This window comes from Panthera pardus, unplaced genomic scaffold, assembly GCF_024362965.1.
Source record: "Panthera pardus isolate Hobbes unplaced genomic scaffold, ASM2436296v1 HiC_scaffold_11, whole genome shotgun sequence".
NCBI lineage: Eukaryota > Metazoa > Chordata > Mammalia > Carnivora > Felidae > Panthera > Panthera pardus.
The window spans coordinates 82,658,968-82,682,540 of NW_026526666.1; positions in this window are offsets into that span (position 1 = coordinate 82,658,968).

The window sequence follows — 23,573 nt, forward strand, 5'->3', positions numbered from 1 at the left end:
CTGGGGAGCGCCGGGCTCTCCCCCTCCTCGTGGTCACGTGCGTCCGGCGGTGACATCAGCTGGGAGGCCTGGGCTGGGCTGCAGTGCAGCCACGGCCGCAGCACCCCCAACGTGAGAGGGGGTCCTCTCTCCGCGGTGACACGCTGGGGGCATGTTGTGGGCTCTGCTCGGCAAGGTCGCTCGGGGCTGACACGGGGTTCCGTGACCGCCTCGGCCACCTGGGCGCTGGCTCTCCAAGTTCCCTCCAAGTGACGGACACCGCCTGTCACATCTCCTTGGCCAGAGCAAGTGACAGGCCACGTCTGCCTTCAAAGGGCAGGAAGTCAAGCCCCCGGGAGCCAGAGTGAGGGCCGGGCATCGCGTCTTGGCCCTGTGGTGCCTGCCCGGGGCTGAGCCTGGGGAGGGGGAGAGTGGATGCTGAGCCCGGGGAGGGGGAGAGCGGATGCCCTTCATTCAGCCTGGGCTTCGTGCCCTCCTGTGCCAGGGCCTGGGGGGATGACAATGACACAGCCCCCGGGGGCGGGTCACACGTGCAGAAGGGTCACCCACCCAGCACGCCGGGCACCCCTCTGTCCCCGTCCTCCCACCCAGGGCAGTGACGGTGGGTCCACGCTCCCTAACTCGGCGTGCGGCCCCCCACGAGCCAGCCCCCCTGCTCCCCACGCTGTCGCTCCAGGACAGGCTGAACGGCTTCCAGGTCCCGAGTCCGCCATGCCCCTTGCTCTTGCCTCTGAGCCTTTGCAGCCGCCGTTCCCTGTCCCCGTCCACGGCATTTAGGGGGCCGGACCCTCTCAGCCTGAAACCTGGCCCTGCCGCTCACTGGGTGATGATCGGGTCTTACACCTTCCCGTGCCTCGGTTTCCTCACCTGTCAGATGGGGATAGCGGTAGTATGTACCTCACCCTCACGGGGGTAATTGTGAGGCTCTAATGCGTGAATACAAATGAGCCCTTAGAACAGGGCCCAGCTCAGAGACCCACCCGGGCTGCCCCCGACGGCCACCCGAGTCTGACGCCCCCTTCCTGGGGCAGCGTCACGAGGAACCAGCATGGGACCGAAGCAAAATGCCCGAGGCGAGCGGGTGCCCAGCCCCGACCCCCGCACAGCCCTGGTGGGGGCAGAGGGCCGGGGCTCTCCTGCACCCGGAGCTCCCCGTCCCTGCGGGTGGGGGTCTGCTGCTCACACCTGCTTGTGCCGCGGGTCCGGGACAGCATCTTTCTCTCTCTCGATTGGCTAGCAGGAGCGTCTGCCGTGTGGTTTGGGGCGATATCAGAACGTTTGGACCGGCCCTAAAACCAGAGCCCTCACACCTGGCGCAGCTCCAAAGAAGTCAGTGACGTTCGAGGCAGGAACCCTGCCTGTGTCTCCTGGAGACATCAACCCGTGCTAACCGGGGAGGGGGAGGGGACGAGGGTGTCTCCGGGCCGTGCGGCTTGGCAATGAGAAGCAGGGATTGTGCATTTGGACCCTAGGCCTAGGTGGCCACCTTCAGAGGTCTGGCTTTGCGGGTGTCCGCGTAGGGTAGGTTTCAGTGCTTCAGCTACTTGGCCTCCCCGGACTACAGTGAAGGGCCTCGGAGCCTACATTCAGGTGTCAGTCCCCGCTCAGCCATTTACTACCTCTGGGAATGGCTGCTGGTAAGTCCCGAAATTAGTAGATGGCTGCTGGCACTGGGGGCCAGGTTCTGGGCTGGGCCTGGGGACCCCAGGGCGGGTAAGACAAAGTCCCTGTCTTCACGGAGCTCACAGTCTGGTGAGGGGGGGGGGGGGGCGACAGAGGAGGGAATGACTCCTGACCAAGCCGGGCCCGTCAGAAAAGCTTCCCAGAATCCAGGACCAATGCAATGTACTGTTGTGTCAGTGGTGCACTGCACAACTCCAGAGATGCTTACACAGAGACCATGCTATGATTAGCTCCCCCTGGAGATGTGCAGTCAGCGGCCCCACCAGGAGGCGTGCCTGAACTGTGTCCCGAAGGACGAGGACGTGTGAATCATAACACACGTACACCGAGAGCTTCCTCTGGCCAGACTCTGCCTGTGGCGTCTCATTTCATTCTGATGCAGGACCCTTAGTCCCATTTCACAGTGAGGACCCTGGAGTCGGAGAAGGTGAGCAATTTGTCTAAGGCCACAGAGTAAGGGGTTGCTGGATTTGAACTCGGGCTGGGCTGAGCAGTGACTCCTGGAGAGAAGATAAAAGATAAAATCTGGCCTCTGGCTCGGAGCAGGGACTTTCCCCGCCGCCTGTGATGGGGACGCGGGGCTGCCGGGCAGTGTGGCCACGGGGCCCTGGTGTCGGTGCCGAGAGGGCCCGGGTGCCTTTGTTTCCGGGCTCTCTGATTTCTCTCTCCGTCATTCCGATTTCAGGATCTTGTTTTGTCTGTGTTTTTATTCTCTTGCCTTTCATTGTGCTTTCTCTGGGTAATCCGAGGCTTGCAGACAGCTAACTACGATGCGTACATCCCAATGAAACGAAACAAAATATAATTGAACATATTTCTTTCATGTCTGAGCCGCAGATTAATCTCCCCGACACATCCCTGTTTCCCCTTTCCCTCCTTTCGCTTTCCTCTGAGATTTCTCCTCCCCCGCCCTGGAATCTGTGGGATTTGAATGGCTCTGTGGCCCCTGATCAATGCAGACACACAAAACATCCGTGTTCCTGTGATCCATAGATCACCCTGGGGCCGAGGAGAGGGAACGGTCAGCATCTGTGTGGGCTCGAGAGGGGTCTCCACTGATGCTGGGGACAGTCACGGGGCCACGAGTGTGACCAGGAAGGCCTCCTGTGGACGCAGACTTTCTTAGACACACGTTTGCAGACCCTCTTGGTGGATCCTTCTTTGGGGCTCTAGAACTGAGCCTGGATGTTTGTGATCCTGACTTTCCGCCAAAGCAGCCGTCGTGGGTCCCCGGTGAGTGGCGGGATAGGCAGGGACACCGACGTGGCCATGAAGCGTGGGCTTAGCCCAGGAGCAGAGCGAGAGGCATGGAACGGAGGTGGTGGAAGGGTTCTCCTGCCTCAGTTTTCTCCCCGCAGGGCCTCGGGTGAGCGTCCCGACCTCCCGAGCCTCGTGTCCCCATCTGGAATATGGGCACACATCCGCGCCCAGTATGAGGGGGGTGGGAGGTGTGGGATTCAGGGGGGAGGCTGCAGAAAGGTCTGAGTGGGCGGTGCTGGGATGGGAAGAGGCCGTGGGCTTGGAGAGAGTCTGGGTCACAGTGACTGGGTGTGGGCTTGCTGTTGGGTGCAGGGAAGCAGTGGGAGGGGTCAAGGATGACCCCCTAGGGTTCCTGGCGGAGGACGAGGGCTCCAGGGCAGTCAGGACCCGGGAGCCAGGTCTGGCAGAAGGCTGTGGTCAGAGGCTGTGCCTCGTCGGTCTTTCTCTTCCTCACCTTTCCACGTACAAGAGGTTTCTTCTTGCCTCTGGTATCTTTTCCACCCTCCCTACACAACACCCCTCCCATAGCCACTCCCAACACAATTTTGTGTTGTCTGCTGATCACATCTTTTTTTTTTTATTTTAAAAAATATTGATTTATTTTTGAGAGCGGTCGAGTGTGAGTGGGGGAGGGGCAGAGAGAGCGGGAGACAGACTCTGAAGCAGGCTCCAGGCTCTGAGCTGTCAGCACAGAGCCCGATGTGGGGCTCGAACTCACGAACCGGTGAGACGCCGATCACATCTTTTAAAGGCCCAGGCAAGGAGCTTGATTTCCCAGGGCCACACAGCAAGATGGATGGGGATCCCAGAGCAGGTGTCTTCTCATCATGCAGCGTTGCCCAGACATGACCGCTGAGTGGCTGAGGTCACCGCTCTCTCTGGCTGTCTGAGAGCCCCACGCAAAGCCGGACCACCCCTGGAATCAGAAATTAAAAGGCGACTGTGTTTATAGATTTTTTGAAATATGGTTCAAAGAGAAGTTGATAAATGAAATCATTGGTTTTTTACAAAAATATTTTGCTATTTTACATTCAGTAACACAGATTCCCCGTCTCCCGTGGCAGCGGGAGGTACTGGGAAAACGGCTCCTGCAGAGCTGAGGGCACCTGTTGGGAGGCGGCCCGGGGCTGCCCTGCCTCATCCTCTCCCATGAGCCCTGGGATTCTCCATCCCGTGCAGGGGGTGGTGAGCTCCCCGTCACTAGCGGGGTCCCCAGAGCCTGGGCCACGCTTTGCAGGAACTGAGGCACGAAGCGCCAGGCTGGGGCCGTGACCAGAACCTGAACTCTGCACGCCTCCCCCGCCCTTCATAGACTTGCAGGCGGAGGGAACCAGCAGGTACCACGTGGGTGGGGGACGCTCCAGGGTCCGATTCACCCCTTCCGTCGCCGGCTCTTCCCCCATCTCGTCCCAAGGGTTAGGCTGTGTTGTCCCCATTTCACTGAGGAGGAAACTGAGGCTCAGGGAGGTTAAGGGAAGCAGTAAGCACTGGCGATGGCGTTTTAACCCGGGCGGCCTGGTTCTTTCTCCAAAGCCCGACTGTCTCCAGAGAACAGGGGCTGGTCTGAGTGGCGCCCGCCCTGTGCCAGGCTCTGGGCGACGCGCTTCCCGTGCTGCCCCTCAGTTTACCCCGACAAGGCCCTAGGCGGTGGGTTGTTTCGCCACCACTGCTCCGGTGAGGAGCCTGAAGCTCAGAGAGGTGAAGTTATTTGCCTGAGGACACACAGCTGGTGAACCGTGGAGCCGGGGTTCAGTCCCAGGTCTGTCACCTGCAGCCTGTGCCTGTAGCCACAGCACCCTGTGGCCCCTCCCCGCAAAGTTCTTGAGGTCCAGCCCACTTCCTCCCTCCTGACCTTTAGACCAGCTGCCTTAGAGTAAGAAACAGGTTATAAACCTCTAAAGGGCAAAGACAGTTTTATTTTACTCATCTGGTCTGTCCCATAATAATTGAGGAAGGAAGGAAGGAAGGAAGGAAGGAAGGAAGGAAGGAAGGAAGGAAGGAAGGAATATACAGTCACTGTATGTTGGCAAGGAGGTGGGCAGGCAGGTAATTGACAAGGGGCAAATGCGCAGGTCTCTCTAAGGGGAAGGAGTTGTTCAAGGGCATAATCTTAGTCAGAGGAGGCATTAAAATTGATCTCGGTGCAGCTCATACAAATCTATGTGTCAGGCCCATAAATTGCCTGTTTAATGGACCTGAAGATGCCACAGTGGGGAGATGAGGGTGGGGGCAGGGCTCAGGCCCCTCTCGGAACACCCAGCTGCCAGGGTGATGCTGGAAGTGTGTGTATGTATCACGGGGGCTGTTGATCAGGCAGACAGAATGGTGGTGAGGGTCCCTGTCCAGCTCCAAATGCGCCTTCAGGCACAGGGATTGGGGACTTGGGCGGCAGACCCTGGGGAGGCTGTGGCTGGAAACACAGGTCGGTCCCAGGCCTCTTACTGTGAAGTGCTCTCCTTTGCTGGCTTCCCCTGGGTGACTCTGAGGGCAGGAGGGGAGAGGAGGGAGGCCTCCGCCTGCCTGCTGACCGCCACCCCCAGGACCTTTTCCAGACTCCACAAATATCAGACGTCAGCGGAAAGAAAATGACTCTCAGTTTTGCCCAAAGTCCAACTCTGGAAGAAACACAATTATGTCAAGTGGCTAACAGAGTTCTCAGGGCGGCCTGTGTTTTCTTCATTCTTTGATCTTGTCTGCTCGCGAAACGAGTTCTGTCAACCCCCTTGAAGCCAACTGTCAAAGTGAAAACGTTTTGGGGGAGACAGATCTCTTACTCTGATGGCAAAATTCATTTGAAATGATTCTTTAATCACTGCAAAACTGGGAGCTGAAATTTTCAAGCCTGTGCACCCTGGATGTTTGGTCCTTATTCCCCGTCAACCTCAATGGCTCACCGCCTCCTCATCGGGTGCCCCGTCCTCCAGCTCTCACGGGATAACGCAGCAAAGGAGCGCAGCTGGGGTAACGACGACCGCTTGGTTCCTCAGGACAGTTTTTAGGGGGAAAATGACAGAGCACAAAGCCGGCCTCGCAGGGTCTGTCTGGGGAGGGGCGCTCGCTGTCAGAGGCTCCAGCAGCCCGGGGGATGGAAGACAGGGCACCGGGTAGGCAGGGGGATTTACAGACCCGGTGTCGTGTGCCCTGTGGCAGGATGGAGAGACGGGGAGCTTCTGGGGGGATGGCGGTGCCTCACCCCGATGTCGCTTTTCTGCTGACCCCAGCTCCCTATCCGGCCCCTCTTCGGTCCCCCATCGCCACCCACCTTTCGGATCTGAATCCTGCATTTGGGCCCAGCCCTTCATAGTTCGCCAAGAACTGCATTTGAATTCATGCATTTGTTCATGTTATTCGCATTGTGGAGTTGGGGCTCACTGTGGGTCATGATCTGTAACAAGGTCTGGGGTTACAGAGACCTACGAGACACAACCTTTGCCTTTAGGACCGCAGGGTTTGATGACAGAGATGGGGTGTAGTCGAAAGACCATGACTCTTGTGAGAGATGTGGTGCCGGGCACATAGCAGGTGCTTCCCTTGACTAGAATGCATCGGGCACCTTGTAACAGAAAATCCAACAACAATGCCTCAGTCACCTGAGACGTGTAATGCATAAGAAGATTCTGGAAGGAGGCAGTTCCGGGGTTGGTCCGACGCTCGGTGATGCTAATGAGCCAGAGTCTTTCCCTCTTTCCTATTTATCATCTTCAGCTGTGGTGGCCTTCCTCCTTAACTTCCTACCTCAGGGTTGCAAGATGGCTGCCACAGCTCTGAACATCGTCTCACCCAACAGCATTCAAGTCTAGAAGAGGAGAGCAGAGTGAGGCAGGATATTTCCCAGGGGTACTCCCTGCACCAGCAGATTTTCCCTCACTCCTCAATGACCAGATCTGGGTCACATGCCCCCTCCTGAAACCATGTCTGGACAAGGAGGGGGTGTTCAGGCTTGCCTTCACCCTGGGCTGGGGAGGCCCACCGGGTCTGAGCCTGTGGCTGCAGAACAAGCCCAGGGCTCCGCGAGTGAAGGAAGGGGGGGCGGGCTGCTGGGCGGGTGGCCACCCGTGTGCACCACCTTCTCATCGGTGCTGTGACTCAGTGTCCTGGGCAGTGGGGGTGTCTGGGGTGGAGGCCAAGCCCAGGCCCTGGGGGCAGAAGGCCCTGTACTGAGTCTCTGTCCTCCATGGGCTGTGGGATCTGGTCCTTGGCATGGCCTCCTCCCCTGTGGAGTGGGGACCGTGAGCAGGGAGGTCGTGAAGGAGACAAGGGTCGTGCGTGTAGGCGCCTGGTGTGAAGGGGTGTTAACAGCTGTTAAATGGGCTTTTGCAGTGATTAGCCCCATCTGCAAAATGGGCCCAGGGAGCCTCCTCTGTGACAGTCCTGGGGGTGACAATGGCAGGAAGATGAGTTCATACGAGTGAACACTTCCTGCGTGTGCTGGGCGCCCTTCACACGTCCTCGGTCACTTAATCCGCTCAGCCGCCTGTGAGGAGGGCGCTGTTTTCATCCCCATTTTACAGCCTAGGAAACTGAGGCTTGGGAGGGTGACCCCAGGTCAAATGAGGGCAAACGGGGCTCCAGGATTGTCAGATTCCAGCCACCGTGCCCTGTCTCACTGCAGGGCCCCGTGGAGCCGGCACAGGCAGGTGCTCAAGGAACCCCTCCCCACCCGGCTGGCTGTCACCAGGGTCCCAGGCTGGTGGCGGGGCCGGACCTATCTCCTTACCCTGCCCTCTGTCCCTCCAGAGCTCCAGGGCCCCACGGCGCCTGGTGGGAGATTTGCCACCGTCCTGGCTGCCCCTCCCCTCCAGGACGACGAATGGACCCCTTCTGTGACACCAGTGATGGTTGGTGTCACGGTGTCTGGGTTGCGACTTGGCAGCCTGCATTCGTGGGGAAACAATATGTGCTTATGCAGAACATAAGCATATGTTAACGATGGATAATTATACTCCATGTTTATAGATTTACCAACATATGCAAAGCCACTTCTGACAATTATACACCTACAGGCACATCACGCTTTAATAACTGCACGGGAGGCTCCCGGCCAGCCCCACGACGTGAGCCAGGGCGCCCGGTGTGGGACAAACGTGCAGCCCAGCCCTGCACGCACTCGGGCCTGCGCCCGTCACCACCTCTCCAGCCTTCCGGTCCTCCCGGCTTCCCAGAGACACGGAGCCCGTGGGGGATCGGCCTGGGAGAGACCCTGAAAACCACAGACGGTGACTTCCCCCTATTCCAGCTGGGGAAACTGAGGCCCATTCACTCATTCCCTCTCCCAGCCAACAGCATGCCGAGTGTCTGACGTGCCCCAGGCTCTGGTCTAGACTAGGGGGACTCAGCTGCTGCTGTCTGGGGGGGACACAGAGGACAATGCCAGGTGGTGATGAGCACCGTGAGGAGGCCTCGAGTGAGTGTGGGAAGAAGAGTGGGACTGGGAGTCCAGGAAGCAGGTGACATCAGTCCAGAAGTGAAAAAGGTGAGGCAGAACCAAGCATCCCGGGACAATGTGTGCAAAGGCACGTGGGATGGGGGACCGAGCCTACCCAGGGAGGGCATCCCTGTCCCCACTCTTGGGTTCAGCAAACACTTATGGCTCTTGGTCCCACGCGAGGTACCGGGCTGAGGGCGAGGGGAGCACAAACACAGGGAGGGTCCTGTCTCCAGGGCCCCCCTCAGGGGCGGTCAGCGCGACGATGGGGGGATGTCCCAGGAGCTGAGAGACGCAGAGGCAGCGCAGGGTGGACCCGGGACACGTCCAGGTTCAGTCCTGGTGCTGACCCTTCCTTCTTCGGCTCCCCAGCCTCAGTTTCCCCATCTGTACAATGGGTGGGCGAAGGTGTGTAGGCATCAGGCTTGTTCTAAAGCAGATGATTCAAATGGATAGCCCGAGATGAGACCCCCAGTGTGGGTGACCTCGGACCCCTTTCAGCCCTGAGTTTATGGGTGATGGATACTTAGATGATAGGAAGATAGAAAGACCTGAATCCTGATCTCTTCTGAGGCTCCTTTCCTTAGCCCTCTCCCCGTCTCAAGAAGTGCTGTCCTGTGATCTTATATTTTGACTCCAAACCCGGATAGCGGAGGTTCAGTCCCCACGCATGGTGGAAGGAAGAAGTGTGGCCCAGCGTCTAAGCCACTGGCTTTGGCCGACCCTGGTTTCCAGTCTGGGCTCTGCCGGTTCCTTGCTGTGGGATCTCGGGAAAGTTACTTAACCTCTCTGAGCCCGGTCACCTCGTGTGTGAGTTGAAGGTAAGAAAAGCATCCATCTTACGGGGCAGGGGCCAGACTTAGACGTGGTCACACAGCGACACGCTCAGAGCGGGACTCCCTTACTAGGACTGGCATGCGGTGACAGGGCTGTGATGTCTTCTGCCCCAGGGACGCAGCTTCTCCCGCGTCTGGAGGACGCCCCCCCCCACCCCAGCCTGGGCCGCTCACCCCGGAGCGGTGAGCAGACACCAGCCTCGGATCCCCCAGCCCGGATGCAGACTCAGCCTCCAGCAGTCACTCGCCGTGCGACTCGGCAGTGGCTTAGCCTCCACGAGCCTCACCGGGCTCCCCCCTGTGAAGCGGGCACAGTAATACCGACCACGCGGGGTTACCGTGAGGACGGGATGAGGCCGCCTCAGCGGGACACAGACTCTGGGGCTCGTGCGATGCCTGCGGGCAGCGCGTGGGGGGACACTCTGGGCACCCAGGGGGTCAGTGTCCCGGATCCTCCTCTGCCACGCGGGGACCGCGACCGTCCCTGGTGGCAGGATGGTGTGTGGACCCCACGCCCTCACGTGCGGTAAATGTCCGCTGCCGGGTGAGCCCCCGATGCGCGTTACAGGGCGTGGTCACAACGACTGTCCTCACGGTCCCTATTCAGCTGTCAGGGAAATGCCCCCGTGCTGTCTTTGGGCACGGAGCCCCCGGCACAGGCCCGGGCATAGAAAGACACCAATAGAGCAGGGAGAGCAGGGACTGGGGAGCAGGCCGCCCGGGCTCAAGGCCCAGCTCCACCACTTCTGAGCTGTGTGACCTTGGACGAGTTTCTGAACCTCTCTGAGCTACAGTATCTGCATCTGTAAAAGCGGGGATAGCCACTGCGTCTCCACCGCAGGCCTGTTGGAGTAATCAAGTGGGTTAATGCAGGCAAAGCGCTCAACACAGCGGCTGGCACGCGGAATTAGCTCTTCTCACTCCGGGCCCCGAGGGAGTGCGGCGCCGAGCGGCCCCTGACGGGCTCCCTTCCTGCCACCGCCACACCGAGAGATGAGAAAGCCAGGCCAAGGGACACGAGGTGAAACGTCTGGGGACGAGACAGTAGACGCCGTGCTAACTTATGCGGGGCGGACGATTAGAGAACGAAACGGTCTATGATGAAGGGCTAATCGGGCAGGACAGAGGCTCGGGGCGCAGGAGCCAGGGGTGAGGGAGAGGCGCCCGCAGCCCCGGGGGGCAGGGCTGGGCTCGGTCGGTGGCCGTGTTCTCCTTAAAGACGCTCATCTTTCCCTGCGACGCAAGTCAGGCACGGGCCCTGGGAGGCGTCTGGAAAGTGCAAAGCGGTGAATATGACAGCGTGTAGGTCGCCTGATGCCCCTGCCTCCCAGAGACGGTGGCCATGAAATCATCGATGTCTTTATTCTTTGTTTCTCCACATGCGTGGTTTCCACGTCCCTCAGGCAAGCTAGGACGTGAGGCGGTAGCACCCAAGCCTCCAGAACAGCGGGGGTCATTTCTTGCTCCCGTCACACGTCCACTGTGGTCGGCGGGAGGGCTCTGCTCACCACAGACACCCAGGGGCCAGGCTGCGGGGGCGCCACTGTCCTGGGGTGTCAGCGTGTCCTCGTGTGCTTCCGGGTCTCGGTGACGGGGACGAACGGACAGGAGAATTGAGCCCTGACCCTTAAATGCTCCCTTCTGGAAGGTTCTCTCCCCGCCTCTATTCTCGTTCCTTGGCCAACGCGGGTCTCGCGGACACCCCGCCACGCAGGCGACGGGGACGTGGGGTTGTCCTGTGGGGGTGCCGGAAGGACACGCGGGTCTCAGCGAACCCCCGCGCGACCTTCCTCCGCATGCTGCACGCGCAGATTTGGGTCCTCACCTGACACTCGGTCTGACCGCTTTTCTGGCTCTTCCATTCCTGGAAATAGTCCATTTGGCTGATGTCCCCACCAACCTCCCACTATCGACGTCTGGATGGTTTCGTTCTTCCAGCATATGTAACACAGCGAGGGATTTCTTCCTTCTTTCATCATCCTCTAAATTTCTATTTTGTTAGAAGAGGTTCCTGTAAGACGTTGGGTGAAACAGCATGACGTTTGGAGAACCGATAACGGCTAATATTTGGGGAGAGAATAATCCTCAGGTTCCGTTCACTTACTCCCAGATCTGGGACGTTCTCTCGCTCTGCTGGCTCCCCCCCCGCCCCCCAGGCCCTCCACCGTCTTGCCTGGACCGGTGCAGGGGCCTCTTGCCCTGACCCTGCTCTTGTCACTCTCCCCAAAGCAGCCAGGTGACCGGGAGACTCAGGGCAGAGCCATCCCTGTCCTGCTCCACGGCCCCAGGCCCCCGCCGCACTGGGCACAGTCCACACGGATGGTGGCCCCGCCTCACCTCTCCACCTCATCCCTTCTCAGCACAAGGCAGCTGGGTAGAAGGTTTAAAAAACACAAGGGTGACTTCCTGTGGCACTTAGGCTCGAGTCCTGAATTCCTTATGCAGCCTCCAAGGCCCAGGGAGGTTTGGCTCTCCTCACCTCTGATCCCTCCCCCCAGCCCCCCAATTCAAGGTGGTCCCGTGACACTGGTCTTTCTTCTGAGCCTTAGCACCTGCCCACAGCATTCTCCTTGTCATCCCATCAGGCAGGCAAGCGGCCCCTGAAGGGCGAGGGGGGCAATGACAGGGCCAGTGTGGGGCACCCCGCGTGCCCTGAGGAAAGCCAACAGGGTCTCCCTGTCCTGCTCGCAGCTGCTCGGACAACCAGAAGCTGCCAGAAGCCCCAGCCGTTGGCGGGGAAGGCCCGGCGTGCACTGGTTACCGGGCGGTGGTGAGTAATCAAGTCACCAGCTCTCTTTCCTGGTCCGGCCACTGGGGTCACAGGAATGTCCCTCACAGAAGCTCTGCTGGCTAAGGAAGGAGCACCTCCACCCTGGGGTCAGGAAAGGCGCTGTCCCACAGCCCCGCTGTGATGTGATTTGGGCCACTTGCTTCTTGGGCCTCTGAGCCCCTGCTGTAGAACGGGGCTGGGATGTTCTCTCTCTTAGCCACCCTCTGGGAGACAGGTCTGTGAGGGGCTGGGTTGCCTGTTCCCTGGATGACCCTCATCCAGGGCAGGGGTGGGGATGCAGGTGGGGCTGGGCAGGGCCAGGGCGGGAGCAGGGGCAGGGCTGGTGTAGGCAGGGCTGGGACAGAGGCAGGGCAGGGCTGGGGCAGGGGCAGGGGCAGGGGTGAGGCAGTCTTCTGTCCAGCCCAGGACTCTCCTCTGTCAGGTGCCCTGCTGCTCACTGGTGGCATCTCTGGGACATGTTAATGGAGCCACGCTCTTCCCAGGGTGGAGAAAAATGTTCATACCAACTTCTCGGGTGCCCATCCATGACGGTTGTGGGCATTTCATGCATCAAGACGCTAGCTGGAGATTTGGAGCCCACGTGGGACCATCAGTCTGCCCCCTTCCCGAGGAGGCTGACCAGGGGCAGGGGGGCTGAGGAGGGTCTTGGGCAAGGAGGGTCAGACATGGGTGGTCACCCCTTGACCTGTAGGGCCCATACCTGCATCTCTGGTCCCAGCATGGATGGAATAGTCTTCTGAACGCCTCTGGTTTTGCACTGAGCAGCCTCCGAATTTTCTACTGGTGTTGGTCCCATTTTCCCCCTGATGGGGGTTTTGGGGCCTAGGGCCCCGGGGGGGAAAAAGAAAGAAAAAAAAGAAAAAAAATCCTATCACAGGAGATGGTGATGGAACAGTCAGGAATGGATTCTGACTTCAGAGGTCGGTCTCTGCTGGCCCTCGGCCTGCGGATATGTGATTTCAGGAGACGAGGGACGGGCATTGAGAGGACAGAGAGGGAGGCTGGCTGTAGAGAGAGGAATGAACAGGTGCAGAGAGAGAAGCCAAGACGGGGTGGGGGGCGCAGGGTCCCAGCGGGGCTTCCGGGCCCCGGTTCCAGGCTCTGGTGAGGCTGGGTCTTCTGTAAGGTTTCATGAAATACTCCGCTTGGCCCAAGCCTGGTAAAATACCCCTCTCCACACAATTTCTCTTTGCCTCAGCTAGACTGAATGGGTTTCTGTTAGTTGCAAGGAACCCTGACTCAGACACGAAGGGAACCTATTTATTTTTAAAACTGCTTAAAAAAAAAAAAAAAAAGCATCATTCCCAGCACTAACTGTCTCTCATTCATAAGGGCCTCGTCAAATATGAGGAACGAGGCATTTGCAAACCTATATGGAAATTAAACCCGCAATCTGGGCACACACTTGTATGACAAGTGATAATTAACTGCTGACAATATAATTTCAGTGTGGATGCAAATGTGTTTTTCATTAAAAAGTAATCAAAGAAGAAGATACATGAATGGCCAATAAGCACAAGAAAAGATGCTCAACAGCGTTAGTCATCAAGGAAATGCAAATTAAAGCCACAGTGAGATGGCATCACACACCCCCTAGCATGGCTAAAATGAAAAAAACTGAAAGTAGCCACGTACTGATGAGGACGTGGAAGAACTGAGCCCTCGCGCATCGCGGGTGGAAATGTGGAACGTTACCGTATCTGCGGGGAACAGTCTGGTGGTTTCTTAAAATGGTGACCTTATGGTCTGGCCTTTCCGTTCACCCAAGACCCCGGCTTGACTGAGAGAAGTCGGCTGCGCTGCTGAAAAGATGTTTGGAATGCACGCGTGCCCACTAGCCTTTGCTGGGATGGGACCCTGCTCTGAAACGACACGGGGATTACGTGTGCCCGGGACTTCTGGGCCCCATGGGCGTGGGGGGAAGCCTGCAGAATGGCTCAGCCAATCCGTCTCTTTCGAAGGGACCAGCCTCCTCCTCTGGGCGTGTCCAGCCCTGAATGTGCCCGGAGCCAACAGATGGGGCGCCTGGCATCGACTCCAGCTTCAGGGAAGGAGATGGACATCTCATCTCTGCAGCCCCTACCCCCTGGCCCCGCAGGGGTCATATCCTATCTCCCCATTTCACAGAAGCGGAAGCTGGGGCTCAGAGGCACGGAGTCACTTATTCAAGGCCACTCGGGTGGTGAGGGGCAAAATGGAGAGAGCTGTGAGCTCTGACCTGCCTAACTCCCGGGTCCGGGCCGTTCAGCCCACCCACCTCCCTTTCCTCTCATCGACTCGATGCCGTGCCTCAGTGTTCTCGTATGTAAAATGGGAATAATAGCGATAGTAACCTCATGAGCTTGTGGTGAGGACTGAGTAAGTAAATACACAGAACACTGGTACATAGTGGTCTCTCAACCCATGGCAGTTATGGTATTAATTAATTAATTTTATGGTAATAAAAATATCATTATGCCACCTTCATTTTTCCAGTGGGAGCAGGAAGTTCTTCCCCTTCGGTCACCTCTGGAGCCCCCCTGGGGATTCCGTCCTGACCTCCCTCGCCCGTTCAGGACGGAGACGTGGAAAGGACGAAGGTTTGCCTCCTGGCCCGTGAAGGGCAGACTCTCCTGGGGACAGACGTCTAGGAAGCCGAGGTCCCTGCACCACCAGCATGGCCAGACTCCTCCAGCCACTCAATAACTGAAGACCCGGCCTCACCTGGGTCAAGGGCATTTTCATTGTTCACCACCAACCCTGTAAAAGGAAAACCGATCTCATTTCAAAGGGGCCACCTTTCTTTCTCTTCTTTTTATAACTTCTTCCTCTAAGGACAATTTGTGACGACCAAGGACTATTGGAGGAATGGAAGCTTTGGGACAGGAGCCTTGTCTCCCTCTTGGACTGTCCTTCTCCGACTGTCCCCTCTGGGAAGAGGCAGAAATCGCCGACTCACAGGTGCAGCCGCAGCACTCAGTCCGCAGGAGCGGCAGGGACGCATCGAGCCCACTGTCAGGCACGAGCTTCTTCTGGGCGCCCGCGGGGACTCGGCAGGTGTCAGGCCCACGAGCTGACCTCGGTCACTGGCAGGTCAGGGTAGTGGAGACAGGAGACGAGATGCCCCCTCGGGTGCTCTTCCTCAGGGCAGAGCCCCTGGGCCCCTGGTCAGAGCCCTGGTGCTCGCGTCCCGCACAGTCATGCAGTCGTCCCGTGCGGTCCCTCTGTCTCAGGCCCCGGATGTTAGAGGGGGCACACGGGGCAAGGAGGTGGCAAAGGGACCCAGACAGGAGACTGCAGAGGAGTAAAGGGAACCAGTGACACCTGTAGGAGCCTCAGAGACCGGCGGGCGACAGTGACAGGCTCCCTGAGGACATCAGCTTATCTGCTGTCTGCTTATCAAACCTCCTTGTCCTGCAAGGGACTCCAGGCCGCTTGTAAAAGCCGCTGCACGGTGGGATCCAGCCGGCCCTCCCACCAGCGTTTGCTGAGCACCTGCTGTGTGCTGAGCACCTGCCGTGTGCAGACGGGTCCCGCCCTCTGTCTGGTGGGGGAGAAGCGCAGGTCATGAGGAGCCCCTGTTTCTCTGCTGAGGACGAGTCCCCACCGGGGGTCGGTGGGGGGGTGACTGACTCTGACCCTGACCCGGGTCTCTGGTGAGAGCGCCCGGGCCCCCAGGAGGGTGGGGATTTGGAAAACCCTCTCCACCTCACAGGACAGGTGAGCGAGGCCCAGGTGGGGGCGTGACTTGCCTGCCGTCCTGGACCCAGGTTCCCCCAAACCTGAGTCCACAGCATCACCGGCCCAGGGGTCTCAGGACCGTCACGGCACTGCCTCTCCTCATCCCCGGGCCGCTCAGCAAACTCTCCCACGCTGACATTAATTACACCTCCCAGAGGTTAATTTGTAAGGAGACAGTGAAAATGTGTTATTTAAATAGTGATTATTAAAATCATGCTGGGGGTTTGCTACATAATAGGTAATTATCTGGAACATAATTGGAAAAACAATGTAGTCAATTCTATTTAGCCGTTCCCACAGAGCCCACAGTTAATCCCAGGGAGGGAGGGGCCTACTCAGTGGCTTTAGTGATATTGGTGCAGCCATATTCTTATTACACCTAAATTGAAGTCACTTTAGGAGCCTTCTCACAGAGGAACATGCTAATTGCCAAGCCCTTGGCCCCAGATGTCTGAGTGGACACCTTCCCCGAAATGTCTGCTCTAACAAATCACTCCCCGTCCTGGGCAAGCCAGGACACGTGGGATCCTTTATCCATCCATTCATTTGCTTATCGGTTTTTATATCCACTCGACTGCCTCTTCCCCTGGTTTTTTCCCATTCATCGATTGCTTCTTTCGTTTCCCTCTTCCTATGTTGGTTTGGTCCTTGCTCTGTGCCTGGGTCCATTGTTTTGATTGATTGTACTTTCGTTCATTCTTCTTCCCTTGGTCCTTTGTGCACTTGGTCCCTCACTCGGTCAGCCGGCGATTTCTTCCTTTGTTTGCTCTTCATTTCATTGGCTCATTTGTTCTTTCGCTCATGAACGCGCTCTTTCATCCCGTTCATTCATTCATTCATTCATTCATTTCTTCTCCCTTGGTTCGCTCATTTATTCAGTGGTTCATGCGGTTGTCCGTCCATTCATTCATCATTCAACAGCGAATGATGGGTTCATACCCATGTTGGACGTGTCCACCTGGAGCGACTGCAGCCCTGCCACCCTTCTGGCATATTCTAGGCATTTCACTAAAAGAGGCCTTGGGGTTTACCTTTTTGTAAAGCAAACTTTTTGTTATAGGAAATGTAATGTAAAATCTACATAGAGCAAAGTACACAAATAATAGGTGTATGGCTAGAAGAATTTTCTGAATCTACACGTACTTGTGGGATAGGGACCGGGTCAAGCAAGAGAATGTTCCCAGTATGTCAGAGCCCCCTGGGCTCCTACCTGCCACTGTAACTCCAGGTTGGGACGGGTAATCGGCATCTTGACTTGTAACACTATAACCTGTGTCTGTCCTGGAACTTCATACAGATGGATTCACATGGTTGTGTCCTCCTATGTGTCCTGTTTCCTCCCACTTTGTTCAACATTATGTTTGTGTGGTTTATCCGTGTGGCTGCGTTAAGCTGCACACTGTTCGTTCTTATCGATGTTTGGCGTTTGCATATGGTATGAATATTTACCCATGTACCTCGAGATGATATCGGGTGCTCAGTAGTCTGGGACTGTCACACCCGGTGCTGTTGTGAGGTTCTTGCACATGCCTGTTGGCGAACATGTGGGTGAGCTTCTGGGTGGATGCTTAAGGAGTAGAATTTCTGGATTTCATGAGCTATACGTATATTGGGCTTTTGCAGTTTTCCAACATGGTTATGCCAGTTTAGACTCCCAGTAGCAGTGTGAGGGGCCCACCTTTGTTCCTAGACTTGTCCCCGAGTCTCTTGCCTGCTCCATGACCTCACATCACCCTTGATTGCTCTCAGGTCCCTCTGGGCCACCGGCTCATTCTACCTTCCAAGCCCTGCCCTCCTGGGGCTTCGGTGCAGGGCTCCCTCCCCCTAGTCTTGCGGTTGGCTCCATCCAGAGACACAGCCTCAAGCCACCCTGGGTGATGTCATCAGGGCCCAGCCCAGCTTTTCCCACCCAGGCTCTTTGTTGGGAGGAAGGCCTCCCATGCACCCCAGTCTTTCTCCTGGGGGACCTGGCCAATGGGTCAGGCCTTCTGCTGAGCCCCAGAGTCTTTGATAAACCACGTGTAGTCTTGCTTCCTCAGGATTTGCAGACTAGCTTCTGAGATAGGATCTGGCATTTCTTATGAATCAAAGACAGGGAATCAGACGTGAGTGGAGGAAATGGACAGGGGAGCTCCAGACAGAACCTGGCATCTGACTGTAGAGGCTGGCATCTGAGTCACTGGAGGGGGTAGCGTGGGGAACAGGGGTGATGTCATAGCACAGAGAGGACCCAAAATTCATAAGACAAGTTAATAAACATAGAAAATTATTGTAGGAGGTGCCCAACCTTCTCTCTAATTCCACTTTTGCCCTTTCTGGTCTCTTCTCCATGGAGAAGGAGAGAGCCTTTAAAAGTGCCTGTGCAACCACATCCTTCCTCTGCTCATACCCTCTGTGGCTCCCATCTTCCTCAGATTAAAGCTGGAGTCCTTCATTGGTCCCCAGGATCCCTGTGACCTCTGTCACCTCACCTCACTTAACACCCCACTAGCCCACCTACCAACTAAGTCCCTGCCACACAGGCCTCCTTGCTGACCCTCAGTGCGCTGGGCACACCCCCACCTCTGAGCTGTGGTTCCTGTGGGCTGCAGTGCTCTCCCCAGGCACATTCAGTCACATTCACACTTCTTAAAAATTATTTTTTAAAATATTTTAATGTTTATTTATTTTGAGAGAGAGAGAGAGAGAGAGAGAGAGAGACAGAGCACGAGCAGTGGAGGGGCAGAGAGGGAGACACAGAATCTGAAGCTAGCCCCAGGCTCCGACCCTAACACGGGGCTCGAACTCACGAACCATGAGATCATGATCTGAGCGGAAGTCAGAAGCTTAATCAACTGAGCCACCCAGGCGTCCCTCAGGGGTCATACTTCTTATGGTCCATTTGACGTTTAGGGATTAGGGATCAGCGAGGACTTGGATGATCTTTAGGATGCCGATTTGCGTTAAGGGTACTGCTCCTGGAAGTTTTCATGCAAAGCCCAGAGAAGTAGTGAATGCTCTGGGACTCTGAGGGCTCGGCCAGAACAGCCCACTGCAGGGCAGAACATTTCAAAGACAGCTTGCTTATCTTTAAAAAGTTCCATTATATATTTGCATTTGCTTGGATTAAAAGAATCTCCCATGAAATCTTTGAGTAATATGGATACTCTGGGAAGGTTGGCTTATTGTTCAAAGAAGTGCTATGCTTGGGACCCCGCCAACTGGAGAAGAGAGATTTGGGGGTAGGTGAGGTAGGGTGAGGTTTGGGGGTCAACAGAATAAGGGGAGGCTAGAGCTGGCATGGGAGGGCACTTGAGAGATGAAGAACAGAGTTAAGGACACTGTCATGTACCTCATATTCCACACCAACCAGCTAACTGTCTTTGATCTTCAATTTCCTCACCTGTAGCATGGCAACAACACTGGGGATTACTTCGTTGAGTTTTGCGGAGTCAGTGGAATGATGAGTGCGAAGCAGCCGACAGATAGTGATGTCTAGCTGATGGTGGCATCACAGCTACCGTTAGCTATCACCATAGCAGGGCTGATCTTAAGGTCTTTAGCCCAGGCATGTGATCAGAATGTTCGGGGCTGACTTCCCGGAACCCGCAGAGGGATGTGGACATGGGTGTTGGCTGGGGACCAAGAGCTGGTCTTGGCTCTGGTTTTAGCTCTGCCCCTAACTCACAGATGGACTTTGGGCAAGGGTCTTTTTATCTCCCTGGCTCTCAATGTCCTCATCCATAAAATGCAGAGGGTTGGATAGAACATTTGCCAAGGCACTTCCAGCTGGAACATTCTTTGAATCTGGGAGTAGCTTTCTTGACCTGAATACCACTTCAATGTCTCATGAGATCTCTGATAAAGAAAGTCTTCTAAAAAAACCTTTTACTGAGTTTAGTGTTACAAATATGGCCACAGTTAGTAGCCATTCATCAAGAGTCTTCTGCTTAAGAGAAGAGAAGGGATAAAATACCTCGAGGACAAAAATATGATGGGCCAGTCAGCAGACTCAAAGCTTCTTGGGCCCTTGTCCCTATATGGGGACAGAATTTGGGCTGTGAAACTCAGCGGTATCACCTGCATTTTGTCTCCAACTAGGCATCCTAGAATCATAGGCTTTAGGAGTGCTTTGGCTCATAGAAGGATTTATTTTGCTCAAAGGGACATGAAGCTGATCTAAGACTGGGACCTTTCAGTCCAGTGACCATTTTATCAAATTCAACAATTCAATTCAACACTTCTGGCATTTCTTTACCTGTAAAAGGAGGAGAGAGACTGTTAAATTAAGATGGTCTTTGAGATTCCTTTCCACTATATTAATGTACAATTCCTTGCATCATAAAAGCCATATAGAAGCTTGGCTGCTGTCCAAGGTGCAGCATGGCCGTATAGACAGCATGGTTGCTGCCCAAGGTCCAGAGGAGCGTGAGGGCCAGTCCTTGCCACCAGACATCCACAGCAAAGGGGAGGAGGGCTCAGCTGGCTTCAGAACCTCACCTCATCCACCCTGGAATCATCATGTCTACCACCTCATTACTTCTCCATGTGCCAGATCCTGGTGGCCTCTCTACCCTAGCCTTGGAAACCACATATGACAGGGGCCTTTGGGGACAGGACAACAATGATAAATGATGGGCTAGCTTTGTTTCCTCACTGACGAGGTGCTGAGGCTGTGTCTGTGCAAGGCTTGGGTGGTCCAGCAACAAGGATACCACAGTCAAGCTCTATCAGCCTTGATATTGCCATATGATTGTGGGGAGGGCAACTCTTGGAGCATTCCCAACCTGTGGTCGGGTTATTATTCAATAATAACCTCAGATGGGCTGGCTGTCAGGACCTGAATGAGCAGCTATAGCCAACAGGATGGAAGAGAAGGAATGTGGAAGAGATGGGTCAGAAAGGGCAGGAGAACCTCAAGGCCCAAGCTCAAGGGGTGGAATCAGTTGAGCTGGAGAACAGACCAGCAGCAGGGAAGATAGATTAGAGGAGACTTAAGGTAAAATCCCGGCGTGCCCGATGATACTCAGCTCCTTCCAATCCATCTTTACACACGGTCACTGAGCACTCACTGTGTTAATATGTTTATATGTGTGATTGCCTTTAATTCATTTTAGTGACCTGATGAAGAATGTAGCATTATTGCCATTTTACAAGTAAGTGTAGCCTCAGAGTGGTGGGAGGGACTTGTTCAAGCTCTCTCAGTTGGGGAGTGGCAGATACAAGGTTTAAATAATCCCTTTCTGCCTATAAAACTCTCATAGCAAACACCCCTACTCTTGACTTTGAGTCCAGTGGAAACAGGGCTGACTTGTTCAGGGTGAGTAAGCAGGGTGAGTACAGGAAGCGTGCTGGGTTTCTTCCTGTGTCTGACCTTTGGGTAGACACAGCAGTGAATTGGGGTGGCTTAGAAGCACATTCCTGGGAGAAAGGGCAGTGTGCACTGGCTGGCATCTCACGGCTGGCAGTGGCTTTGAGTGCCCATGGGGAGAGGGACGTGGGAATGTCCGCTGGTCAAGTCATGGATCTTTGGGTCATCTTTGGCCCCAGGACCAGGAGTCATGAACGCTGGCTCACCCACCAGATGTATCTGGAACATCAGGCACCTTCTCTCTCTTGAGATCATGTGATTCCTTGAATAAATAGAAGCCATCTGTTGAGCATCGATGGCACTCATTCAACAAACATCTATTGAGGGCCTACTAAGTGCTGGGCTCAGCGAGCCCCTCAGAGCTGGCAGCGATAGAGACCAGCCAAATGGACTCCCAGCTCTGTCCACTGTGGTTGCCATCTCGGTCACCATGTGAGAGCTCCTCTTTCGAACGCTGGCCCCTCCTGATGCTCAGTGTGAGGCACCTCCCCTCCTCTCCCCTCCATCATATACTGGTCCTCAGTGTTTTCATGTCCTTGGAGCTGGGGCTGGGGGAGGGGAACAAACAGCACATGGAGGGCACATCACAGGGCTGAGTGGGGATCTTCTCCCTGTTTCTTCCCCTAAGAAATGACAAGTTCAACTTAAATTAATTCAAGCTCAGTTCATACCTAAAGGAGAAAAAGGAGCTGGTTAGACTCCATTTCTAGGTCTGCTTTTCAAGCCTGGTATTAATCTACTCATCAGCTTAACTCATCAGGAGAAAACATGCTTCTTCAGGAGTTTTCTAACCGAAAATAATGTCTCATTAAGTTAAACATATTAACCTGAGAACAGTGTTGATGTGAGACAGACTAATGGATGTCATTACAGGGAATGCACAGTGTCCGTGGAGGGACCAACCAGCTGCTAGCAACTGTCTGCAGATGTGCTCAGCTATCATCCGGTGGATGGTGGACGGTAGATGTGGGGGGAGGGAGAGAAGAAGCTGGCCAGGAGCTGGGGGAGGCGTGCCCCGGGAGGGGCACCCCGCAAATTCTGGCATCTTCGCATGTGGCGAAGGGTGTGTGGCTAAGGGAGGTGCCATGTGTGATATGACTCATTGCTGGGTCACAGGGGAGGGAGACTGGGTTGAGCCTCTACTACAAGCTTGGATGGCTGGAGTTGGGGCATCAGAACACTGGGGTCTAGTCCTGGGTCTCGTCCCCGGCGCAGTGGACAAGGTTTGGTTCCAGCCCATCTTTACTAAGCACAGCGCTAGGCATTTCCATGTGTGTCACACTTAGGCCACCCTCACAGACTCCCAGGGAGACAGGTGGTTTGGGCCCAGGATTACAGATGGGGAACTTGAGGCTCAGAGCAGTTAAGGGGCTGGGCCAAGGTCACCAGCGTGCGGGTGGGCGCGCTGAGGCTTCCTGACCCCGGTGGAGGTTTCCTCTCTCAGCCTCATGACCTCTCCCTCCTAGTGGTCTGTCTTCAAAGCCCTCCTGACTCTATTCTCTAGGACTTCGTAATCCCTTAATTACAGATGTGTGGGGACTCCTCTGATTCGGAGCTGCAGAGTTCCCACCTTGCAAAGGGAGCCCAGCTGAGCACTGGTGGCTGTGAGTTCTCCTCACCGTGAGCACCTGTTCTTTCATAAGGTGGGCTGTGGACATTCTGGCCAAGCATTGCGGGTGCAATTTAATTGCAGGTCGGGGTATTTTACAGGCTAAATGTCATCAATTCTGGGTAAAATGCTATGTCTAATTAGCCACACTATAATTATTTCTGCAATTATATATTTAATTTTCATATCTCCTATAAGTTCTTCGGTGGCAGGGTTTATGTCTATCTTATTTACTGTCTATTCTTCTGTGCCTGGCACATGCAGTGGGCACACTTTAAACGTTTGTTGACTGGTTGAGTAAAAGATGCACTGAAAGGGGCAGATGAGTTCTAACAACTCAGTTATCATTTCTTTACTCAGGGTGAAATACTTGCGGAATTTTAGGAACAAAGATGGTGGTGTAGAGATGACTGAGAAGAGCCGAGGCACTAGATGAAATGTTACAAGGCTATTGAGTCCAACAGCTATGCAATGCGAGAGATTGGGTGTATGAGTTAGCTAATGCTGTGTAACAAACCACCCCAAAACTTACTGGCTTAAAATAACAAGCACTTATTTAGCTCCTAGGCGTGTAGGTAACTGGGCACTTTCTGCTGATCTGGGCGTGTTGAGGGGGGGATCTGACTGATTCTATCTGGGCCCACTCCTGCACCTACAGTCAGCTTGTGGATTGGTTGGGGGCTCCTTGGTGTAGCATGGCCTTAGCTGGGATGGTTCCTTTCTGTTTCATGTGGTCTCATCTGACAACAGGCCAGCCCAGACTTATCTTCATGGATGAAAAGTTCAAAAGAGGGAGCAAAGCACACAAGATGTTTTGACCATATGTTCTTGGGCCGGTATATTGGCCATATATTCTTATTTTCTGTATTCTTTATTCTCTGGCATTGGAGGCTGCTTCT